General features: G+C 43.3%; 1 pseudogene; it reads right to left on the reverse strand.

The window, feature by feature from the left end:
• The window catches only part of LOC129816199 (ribonuclease H2 subunit B-like), a 76,984-nt pseudogene that overhangs the window by 57,954 nt on the left and 6,823 nt on the right, over positions 1-12,207 (reverse strand).

Raw genomic sequence — 12,207 nt, forward strand, 5'->3', positions numbered from 1 at the left:
GGAAGGGGAGGAAGAGGAAGACAAGAAGGTGCTCAAAGAGGACCGAATCTGACAAATGAGATCCGCGCAACACTGGTTGACCACGTTGTCAACCACGGCCTGACGCTGAGGGAGGCTGGACTGCGAGTACAGCCAAATCTAAGCCGATATACAGTGGCAAGTGTGATGAGAACATTTCGACTGGAAAATAGGTATTGTAAAAATATCATCATATCAAAAACATCTGCACGGTTTCAGTAACTGCTTACAGTACTGTATTCTATGCACTATCAGCACTTCTGTTACCTTTTCCTGTGAAATTACTGTACTATTGTATACTGTTTTTTTTCTACATAGGATTGAGGGTCAGGGACGGCAAGGGGGAAGGCCTCCTATGTTCACAGAACAGCAAGAGAAGGAGATGGCCAAAACCATGTTTACTAACAATGCTATAACACTCAAGCAGCTCCAAGCTAACATTGTCAATAACCAGGCCATTTTCAACGATATCAATCAGGTCTCAACATCAACACTGGCACGCATCCTAAAAAAAAAAACATATTCAAATGAAGCAAATTTATCGAGTGCCTTTCGAGCGCAATTCCGAAAGGGTGAAACGACTGCGGCATGATTATGCAGAGGTATGTATTCACTTTAGCAGTGTGATCTTGTATACTGTCTCATAATCTTTTACTGTACTGTAATATGTATACTAGATCTACACTGAACTACACAATTTTGCCTGACACTGTTTTTCAGAGAGTTTTACGAATGGATGGAGAGGAGATCCAGCATGAGTTCATTTACGTAGATGAGGCTGGGTTCAACCTGACGAGAACACGAAGGAGGGGAAGAAACATCATTGGCCACAGGGCTATAGTCAATGTCCCAGGGCAACGTGGGGGTAATATAACACTCTGTGCAGCCATTACACAGAATGGGGTCCTCCACCGCCATGCCCATATGGGCCCTTACAACACAGCACTCATACTTACATTCTTGGACCAATTGCACAACATAACAGCAGCAAATCAAATCTATCATATGCAATACATTGTTGTCTGGGACAATGTGTCTTTCCACCGCTCTGCTCTGGTTCAGAACTGGTTTCAGCAACATCCACATTTCACCGTCCTATATCTTCCACCATACTCTCCATTCCTCAACCCTATAGAAGAGTTTTTCTCGGCATGGCGGTGGAAGGTATATGATCTCCGTCTCCAGGCTGAGGTACCACTCATCCAAGCCATGGAGGAGGCCTGTGACCAGATGGAGGAAGCAGCAATGCAAGGATGGATTCGTCATTCAAGACGTTTCTTTCCAAGGTGTCTTGCTAATAACAACATTGCCTGCGATATTGATGAAATTCTCTGGGCAGATCCAGCTGTCACGTTCCTGACCTGTTTTCTCTTGTTTTTGTATGTGTTTAGTTGGTCAGGGCGTGAGTTGGGGTGGGCATTCTATGTTATGTGTTTCTATGTTTAGGTTCATTGTCATTTAGCCTGATATGGTTCTCAATCAGGGACAGGTGTTTTACGTTTCCTCTGATTGAGAACCATATTAAGGTAGGTTGTTCACACTGTTTGTTTGTGGGTGGTTGTCTTCCGTGTTTGTGTCTGTGCACCACACGGGACTGTTTCGGTTTGTTCGTTCGTTTTAGGTAGTCTGTTCCTGTTTCATGCGTTCTTCGTGTTTATGTAAGTTCTTGTTCAGATCAGTCTACGTCATTTGTTATTTTGTAGTTTGTTTAAGTGTTTTCGTCTTTACTTTAATAAACTTCATTATGTCCACATTCCACGCTGCGCTTTGGTCCAATCCATACTCCTCCTCTTCGGACGAAGAGGAGGAGAACAACCGTTACACCAGCTAGGCGAAGAGAAAATGTTTAGTTATTTTGAACTAATTGAATTTGAATTTGAACTTACAATACGTAAAGTGACATTTGGTTACAGTATTATGAATCTCCATGTCAACATTTTGGGCGTGTTGAGAAATAAATGAGTTTCTTCAGTCTGCAACATTGGTCTTGTGTAGTGTTTGGTGAATTTACATTATATTTGTACTTTGTTGATAGTAGCCTACTCTAATCATAGGGAAGTAGAAGTGCTAAAAGTGTTTTAGGTTTATCACAGCAGAGTGTAACTCGTGCAAACAGAGTATAGTAATGTGAAACGTGTGTGTTTCATATGGTAACAAAGTGTGGTTTTTAAAAAGAAGTGTATAGTTTTTACAAGAGTGTTTAATTTTGCAAAGGATCTGTAGTGTTTTGCTAATTGGGTGTGTGGTTGTGCTAATTGTGTGTAGTGTTTTGAAAACACAGGCCCTGTTTTGAAAATCGTGCTTAAGCAATCAAAAAAAACTGTGATAACCCCCTGAGGTCGATGTCTGCACCCAAAATCTACTTACAATAATACAAAAATCTCCATGAATATCTGTCAGTTTCAGCTAGAGATATCAGGTTTTTTTTTGCGTTGAACGCTTCTCAATCCACCACATCGGCTTTTGTCACACTTCCGCATCATGTTTGTCATACCATAAGACATCCCGAAAATCTGTCTTCTCACTCCTCTGAAGCTGGTACAGCCGGTCTGCAAACTTCTGTCTGTTGCGTCTGAACACTAATATGACTCCTCTGTGCAAAGTTGAGACTCTCACAAACACGTACATGGCGGTTGTTTTAGGATGCCTAGGATGCCCACAGGCCTCACAAGACGCGTCTGAAGGTCCCCCGGTACCAGTTGAATGAATGGAAGTATACAGTTGAAGTCGGAAGTTTATATACAGCTTAGCCAAATACATTTAAACTCAGTTTTTCACAATTCCTGACATTTAATCCTAGTAAAAAATTCCCTGTCTTAGGCCAGTTAGGATCACCACTGTATTTTAAGACTGTGAAATGTCAGAATAATTGTAGAGAGAATGATTTACTTCAGCTTTTATTTCTTTCATCACATTCCCAGTGGGTCAGAAGTTTACATACACTCAATTAGTATTTGGTAGCATTGCCTTTAAATTGTTTAACTTGGGTCAAACGTTTTGGGTAGCCTTCCACAAGCTTCCCACAATAAGATGGGTGAATTTTGACCAATTCTTCCTGACAAAGCTGGTGTAACTGAGTCAGGTTTGTAGGCCTTCTTCCTCGCACACACTTTTTCAGTTCTGCCCTCAAATTTTCTATGGGATTGAGGTCAGGGCTTTGTGATGGCCACACCAATACCTTGACTTTGTTGTCCTTAAGCCATTTTGCCACAACTTTGGAATTATGCTTGGGGTCATTGTCCATTTGGAAGACCCATTTGCGACCAAGCTGTAACTTCCTGACTGATGTCTTGAGATGTTGCTTCAATATATCCACATAATTTTCCACTCTCATGATGCCATCCATTTTGTGAAGTGCACCAGTCCCTCCTGCAGCAAAGCACCCTCACAACATGATGCTGCCACCCCCGTTCTTCATGGTTGGGATGGTGTTCTTCGGCTTGCAAGCCTCCACCTTTTTCCTCCAAACATAACGATGGTCATTATGGCCAAACAGTTCTATTTGTGTTTCATCAGACCAGAGGACATTTCTCCAAAAAGTATGATCTTTGTCCCCATGTGCAGTTGCAAAACGGAGTCTGGCTGTTTTATGGCGGTTTTGGCGCAGTGGCTTCTTTCTTGCTGAGCGGCCTTTCAGATTATGTCGATAAAGGACTCGTTTTACTGTGGATATAGATACTTTTGTACCTGTTTCCTCCAGCATCTTCACAAGGTCCTTTGCTGTTGTTCTGGGATTGATTTGCACTTTTCGCACCAAAGTACATTCATCTCTAGGAGACAGAACGCGTCTATTTCCTGAGCGGTATGACGGCTGCGTCGTCCCATGGTGTTTATACTTGCGCACTATTGTTTGTACAGATGAACGTGGTACCTTCAGGCGTTTGGAAATTGCTCCCAAGGATGAACCAGACTTGGGGAGGTCTACAAATTGTGGAGGTCTTGGCTGATTTCGTTTGATTTTCCCATGATGTCAAGCAAAGAGACACTGAGTTTGAAGGTAGGTCTTGAATACATCCACAGGTACACCTCCAGTTGACTCAAATGATGTCAATTGCCTATCAGAAGCTTCTAAAGCCATAACATCATTTTCGGGAATTTTCCAAGCTGTTTAAAGGCACAGTCAACTTAGTGTATGTAAACTTCTGACCCACTGGAATTGAGATACAGTGAATTATAAGTGAAATAATCTGCCTGCAAACAGTTGTTGGAAAAATGACTTGAGTCATGCACAAAGTAGATGTCCTAACCGTCTTGCCAAAACTATAGTTTGTTAACAAGAAATTTGTGGAGTGGTTGATAAAAGAGTTTTAATGACTCCAACCTAAGTGTATGTAAACTTCTGACTTCAACTGTATATGGAGACTGATTACTGCCAAAAATAAAGGTTTAAATACATGTTAAAAATATATATACAAATGTTTCTTGATCATTCTTCAAGGGGTCTTAGACAGGGATTTGACTGTTTACTGCTGTTAGTGTAGACTGTTTAGTGTTCTGAAATGTCTGTTCTATATCTGAGAGATATAAGAAAGATCAGGAAACTATTTTTATACATTTTTACATATATTTATCCCACTATTTTAGGCCCTAAACTATCTCCACATATAATTCTCTAAATTGTTTTAACTGGTACCAGGACCTTCAGACAAGTCTTGTTCTTGAGAGTCTTGTCTTTCCATAAAGGGGTCATAATAGTCATTAGGCCAAACCGTTCAGACACTACAGACGTTTTAGTGAGAAGACCGATTTTCGGGACGTCTCTTAGTCTGACAAACACCACTTTAGCTCTGCCACCTTTCACCACAGATGCGGAAGGGCGACATCGGCAGATGCGGAAGGGCGACATCGGCAGATGCGGAAGGGCGATATCGGCAGATGCGGTGGATTGAGACGCAGCCCATGCTGCGATACCTCTAGTTTATATTAGATTTCCGAGGGAGTGTGGAAATTGTAGGCTAAGGTTCATGGAAACAAAAACACACACACAAACACAAACACACACACATTCATATGTCACACCCCTTTCTCTGCGTGATTCCACAGTTGTCCACTTGGCTGTGCTGTGCTCCACTGTGAGCTCCCAGCGTGCCTCATGGTCCCGCCATCTGAATCCACTACTGAGAATGAAGACCAGCCTCATCACTGACAAATAACTCACACTCAGTCTTACTATAGCTCCTGATCAAATACTCTGATAAAGGCTCATGTCAAAATGCATTGGTTCATTATTGCAATACACTCTGTCTGTCTTAACCTGTGTATTCTGACCTGGACCTAAAGGGATCGACTGGCTGAGGGAATCTCTGTCTCATCACCAACTTGGACCCTCCTGACAACAAAGGTAAATAATAACATAGAGATCTTCTGAAAGCAAATAGGAAAATATGCCATACACATACACACATATGACACATCTGACTCAACTGGAGAGATAGAGAGATGGCATGGGAGGGAGGGGGAGAGAGAGGGTCATGATCTGCAAGTAACCCAAAAAAGAGAGACTATTTTTATTTGATGAATGAAGAAAGAAAGGGAGAAATAAACAGAAACGTGTTTTTATATATATATTTATATATATACAGTGGGGCAAAAAAGTATTTAGTCAGCCACCAATTGTGCAAGTTCTCCCACTTTAAAAGATGAGAGAGGCCTGTAATTTTCATCATAGGTACACTTCAACTATGACAGCCAAAATGAGAAAATAAAATCCAGAAAATCACATTGCAGGATTTTTTATGATTTTATTTGCAAATTATGGTGGAAAATAAGTATTTCCTGGTCACCTACAAACAAGGAAGATTTCTGGCTCTCACAGACCTGTAACTTCTTCTTTAAGAGGCTCCTCTGTCCTCCACTCGTTACCTGTATTAATGGCACCTGTTTGAACTTGTTATCAGTATAAAAGACACCTGTCCACAACCTCAAACAGTCACACTCCAAACTCCACTATGGCCAAGACCAAAGAGCTGTCAAAGGACATCAGAAACAAAATTGTAGACCTGCACCAGGCTGGGAAGACTGAATCTCCAATAGGTAAGCAGCTTGGTTTGAAGAAATCAACTGTGGGAGCAATTATTAGGAAATGGAAGACATACAAGACCACTGATAATCTCCCTCGATCTGGGGCTCCACGCAAGATCTCACCCCGTGGGGTCAAAATGATCACAAGAACGGTGAGCAAAAATCCCAGAACCACACGGGGGGACCTAGTGAATGACCTGCAAAAGGCTGGGACCAAAGTAACAAAGCCTACCATCAGTAACACACTACGCCGCCAGGGACTCAAATCCTGCAGTGCCAGACGTGTCCCCCTGCTTAAGCCAGTACATGTCCAGGCCCGTCTGAAGTTTGCTAGAGAGCATTTGGATGCTCCAGAAGAAGATTGGGAGAATGTCATATGGTCAGATGAAACCAAAATAGAACTTTTTGGTAAAAACTCAACTCGTCGTGTTTGGAGGACAAAGAACGCTGAGTTGCATCCAAAGAACACCATACCTACTGTGAAGCATGGGGGTGGAAACATCATGCTTTGGGGCTGTTTTTCTGCAAAGGGACCAGGACGACTGATCCGTGTAAAGGAAAGAATGAATGGGGCCATGTATCGTGAGATTTTGAGTGAAAACCTCCTTCCATCAGCAAGGACATTGAAGATGAAACGTGGCTGGGTCTTTCAGCATGACAATGATCCCAAACACACCGCCCGGGCAACGAAGGAGTGGCTTCATAAGAAGCATTTCAAGGTACAGGAGTGGCCTAGCCAGTCTCCAGATCTCAACCCCATAGAAAATCTTTGGAGGGAGTTGAAAGTCTGTGTTGCCCAGCAACAGCCCCAAAACATCACTGCTCTAGAGGAGATCTGCATGGAGGAATGGGCCAAAATACCAGCAACAGTGTGTGAAAACCTTGTGAAGACTTACAGAAAACGTTTGACCTCTGTCATTGCCAACAAAGGGTACATAACAAAGTATTGAGATAAACTTTTGTTATTGACCAAATACTTATTTTCCACCATAATTTGCAAATAAATTAATAAAAAATCCTACAATGTGTTTTTCTGGATTTTCTTTTCTCATTTTGTCTGTCATAGTTGAAGTGTACCTATGATGAAAATGACAGGCCTCTCTCATCTTTTTAAGTGGGAGAACTTGCACAATTGGTTGCTGACTAAATACTTTTTTGCCCCACTGTATTTATATGTGTGAAAAGGGCAGAAGCAAGAGATGGAGAAAGGCAGGGGGAAGGGAGGGAGGGGAGGAAGGGAGAGAGAAAGAGGAAAGTCGTGATAGTAGAATGTCCAATGTGCTACTCAGCAGGAAATGTGTCATCATGGTGTGCAAATCACAAATAAACACTGGTATGAGAGAGAGAGAGATTATTTGTAGACCCTCAATGCATGAATATAGCTTTACAGACTCTCTTAAACTTTCATACAGACATACACATAAACAAACAAAAACAAACGTATACACACACACACACACACTGTCCAAACACATTTCCACCAGGCACACACATTTCTTTTCACATCAAACACACAGCAACACCACACATGCGTAGCCCACACACACACACACACACTCATCACAAACAGATTTCACTTGTGGGATAAAGATGTTCATCAGCTCATGCCCGGATGTGAGGAATGACACCCCTCACAAACACACACACACACACACAGTGATGCCAGTGTGTGGGTCTATTTCAAGCCGTTTGGAGTTACCTTCCCCATCTCTCCCATCCCACTCTCTCCTCCCATCTTCTCCAAACAGGCATCTCCCTTTTTCTCTATCTATCCCTCCATCATTCTCTCGCTCCCCCTTGGCTTTGAATGAGTATCTCTCTGTTTCTCTCTCGCTCTCCACCTCCCCCTTTCTCCCAAACCTCCCCCTTCTCTATTTCTCCCTCTCTCACCCCCAATCTCTCTCCCTCCCTGTTCTCTCTCTCTCTGTCCATCTCTCTCTCTGTACAGTATTGGTATGGTCATCATCCTCCTACTCTCGGCCCGTCTTAGACACAGGCCTCTCTCATAAATCACCAGCTGAGCCCCAGTGGATGTGTGCGCCTCTACCAGTGTCTTTATCAGTGAGGAAAGCAGAGATCTTCATCATTACCACAGTGTTGTTCGTTGATGTGGTGAGTTAAATTGAATGTGTTTGTGCACAGCATGTGTGTATGTGTGTGAGAGAAAAAAATAGATAGAGTGAGAAACAATGGGAAAACTATATGAGAAAATATATTTGCTCGAAAACAGCAGGTGTCTCTGACTCAACTTGCCACGTTGCCTGTAGATTACCATTGTGCTTCCATCCATACGCTATGAACTGACAGAACAAGACAGGCCAGGATGGCCAAGCATAGCAGCCAGGTCACTTGTGATTCAAATCAGTATTTGAAGTCCATCCATGTCTGAGGACGTTGAAACATGGAAACTGACCACTAGAGGGCAACAGTGAGCGCCGTTACCTTCAAGCAGGTTTACGTTTTGCTAAGGTGTTGTGGACAGGGATGGTGGATGGGGGTTAAGCATCTGTCTCTGATTCCAGCGTTTTTTTGTTTTTTTGTTTTAAGCCCATCCCAAACCTTACCTTAACAATTCAGAGTTAATGCCTAACCTTAAAATGTTGAAGTTAATGCCTAAACTTAACCCTAACCTTAAAAATTCAGAGTTAATTCCTAAATTTAATCTTTAACACTTTTAAATGTTATGTTTTCAACAACTTCGAAATTGGAAGTTTGAGAAACATGGCTGAACGTCTAATTCTGACGTGAGACTGTGAGAGCTAGTTGAGCGCAGACACACAGAACCAGCTGGCCCTATGGGAACAAACCTATAAGCATTGCCCTAGAAAATATAACACCTATTGTGCTGTGCTGTGTGTGTGTGTGTGTGTGTGTGTGTGTGTGTGTGTGTGTGTGTGTGTGTGTGTGTGTGTGTGTGTGTGTGTGTGTGTGTGTGTGTGTGTGTGTGTGTGTGTGTGTGTGTGTGTGTGTGTGTGTGTGTGTGTGTGTGTGTGTGTGTGTGTGTGTGTGTGTGTGTGTACGTGTCTTTCACTTCCTGTTGGCCTGTGTATCCTGTTGACATACCTGTCTGGTGGGTTCTACCATAGCAGTGTAATGTAAAGAGTAGAACCAAATAAAATAAACCGTTGAAAGTAGAGGGTGTTTTGTAGAGCTCAAGTGAGTGTTTCTTAGTGTTTTAGTACTCTCTGTCTCTTTCCCTCTCTATCTCTCTCTTTCAGTGTAACATGACTGTCTTTTTTTGATTATGACCTGTCCTATACAGACAAAGATAGAGAAGTAAGATAGAGAAAGAGAGAGTAAAATCTCTTAGTCAAATGAATTGACAGAGTTGAAATGCAATTGATCCCAATGGTGGAGTAAATACTGAGAACCCATTGACAGGGGAGCCCTGAAACAGTTCAACTGTACATTCACAGGGGAGCCCCGAAACAGTTCAACTGTACATTCACAGGGGAGTCCTGAAACAGTTCAACTGTACATTCACAGGGGAGCCCCCGAAACAGTTCAACTGTACATTCACAGGGGAGCCCCCGAAACAGTTCAACTGTACATTCACAGCGGAGCCCCGAAACAGTTCAACTGTACATTCACAGCGGAGCCCCCGAAACAGTTCAACTGTACATTCACAGGGGAGCCCCCGAAACAGTTCAACTGTACATTCACAGCGGAGCCCCGAACAGTTCAACTGTACATTCACAGCGGAGCCCCCGAAACAGTTCAACTGTACATTCACAGGGGAGCCCCCGAAACAGTTCAACTGCACATTCACAGCGGAGCCCCGAAACAGTTCAACTGTACATTCACAGCGGAGCCCCCGAAACAGTTCAACTGTACATTCACAGGGGAGCCCCCGAAACAGTTCAACTGTACATTCACAGCGGAGCCCCGAAACAGTTCAACTGTACATTCACAGGGGAGCCCCCGAAACAGTTCAACTGTACATTCACAGGGGAGCCCCCGAAACAGTTCAACTGTACATTCACAGGGGAGCCCCCGAAACAGTTCAACTGTACATTCACAGCGGAGCCCCGAAACAGTTCAACTGTACATTCACAGCGGAGCCCCGAAACAGTTCAACTGTACATTCACAGCGGAGCCCCGAAACAGTTCAACTGTACATTCACAGCGGAGCCCCCGAAACAGTTCAACTGTACATTCACAGGGGAGCCCCCGAAACAGTTCAACTGTACATTCACAGCGGAGCCCCGAAACAGTTCAACTGTACATTCACAGCGGAGCCCCGAAACAGTTCAACTGTACATTCACAGGGGAGCCCCGAAACAGTTCAACTGTACATTCACAGCGGAGCCCCGAAACAGTTCAACTGTACATTCACAGCGGAGCCCCGAAACAGTTCAACTGTACATTCACAGCGGAGCCCCGAAACAGTTCAACTGTACATTCACAGGGGAGCCCCGAAACAGTTCAACTGTACATTCACAGCGGAGCCCCCGAAACAGTTCAACTGTACATCCACAGGGGAGCCCCTGAAACAGTTCAACTGTACATTCACAGGGGAGCCTCCGAAAAAGTTCAACTGTACATTCACAGGGGAGCCTCCGAAAAAGTTCAACTGTACATTCACAGGGGAGCCCCCGAAACAGTTCAACTGTACATTCACAGGGGAGCCCCGAAACAGTTCAACTGTACATTCACAGGGGAGCCCCCGAAACAGTTCAACTGTACATTCACAGGGGAGCCCCCGAAACAGTTCAACTGTACATTCACAGGGGAGCCCCGAAACAGTTCAACTGTACATTCACAGGGGAGCCCCGAAACAGTTCAACTGTACATTCACAGTGGAGCCCCCGAAACAGTTCAGCTGTACATTCACAGTGGAGCACCTGAAACAGTTCAACTGTACATTCACAGGGGAGCCCCCGAAACAGTTCAACTGTACATTCACAGGGGAGCCCCCGAAACCGTTAAACTGTGCATTGCGAAGCGTTCAGAAGAAAATGACCAATGTTTGGTTTATTTAAGGGGACAAATAGGTCAAACACTCTCTAATTATCCCTCAATCCAAGGCAAGAATTTCTTCTATGTTTTTCTTTCTTCTGTGCGAGAGAGCAGCACCGTTCCAACTGACCAACCAGTGGTCTCCTCTGACCTAGTTCTAACAAGGACCCAGGGAGGCCTCACCCAGCACTATATACACACACACACACACACACTCACACACACTCACTCACACATGCATGTACACACAGACGCACACATGCATGCACACACACACATTCACATACACACACAAACAAGAGTGTCTTACATATACTTCAGTTTTATCACTGTATTTTGATGTGTTTTTTCCTGTACATTGTTTATAAAATGGCTGACATTAACCCTTCGGTTACACACCCCAACCAAAACCTTGTTTACAGGGTGAAAAGCTGCTGGTAGCTGAGACATCATGTTGTATCAGTGGGAGTCTTACACACACATGCTGTTACACAGATACACACATAGAAATACAAACCTACAGAGCAACACACATGCATACCATAATGCGCATACACACACACAGACACTCACACACACCATCAGTGTGTCAGTGTGAGTCATTAAAAGAGGCCTCCCACACAATATGACCTTTCAGTTCGTCATATTCTAAATATCGGCCACAATTGGGTTAAAAAGCTAATAGTATTATGATGTTGTTTTATTTTAATCATTTCCATGGAAATCGTTGTCTCCTTAAAACTTCTCTGGGATATGTGGGACGCTAGCGTCCCATCTCGCCAACAGCCAGTGAAATTGCAGGGCGCCAAATTCAAACAACAGAAATCTCCTAATAAAAATTCCTCAAACATACAAGTATTATACACCATTTTAAAGATAAACTTCTTGATAATCCATCCACAGTGTCTGATTACAAAAAGGCTTTACGGCAAAAGCACACCATGCGATTATGTTAGGTCAGCGCCTAGCCACAGAAAACCATACAGCCATTTTCCAACCAAGGAGAGGTGTCACAAAAGTCAGAAATAGCATTAAAATTAATCACTTACCTTTGATGATCTTCATCTGATGGCCCTCCCAGGTCTCCATGTTAGACAATAAATGTTTGTTTTGTTCAATAAAGTTCATCTTTATGTCCAAATATCTCCTTTTTGTTTGCGCGTTTAGTTCACCAATCCAAATGCACAAGGCGCAGGCACTAAATCCAGA

The sequence above is a fragment of the Salvelinus fontinalis genome, chromosome 19, assembly GCF_029448725.1.
Source record: "Salvelinus fontinalis isolate EN_2023a chromosome 19, ASM2944872v1, whole genome shotgun sequence".
NCBI lineage: Eukaryota > Metazoa > Chordata > Actinopteri > Salmoniformes > Salmonidae > Salvelinus > Salvelinus fontinalis.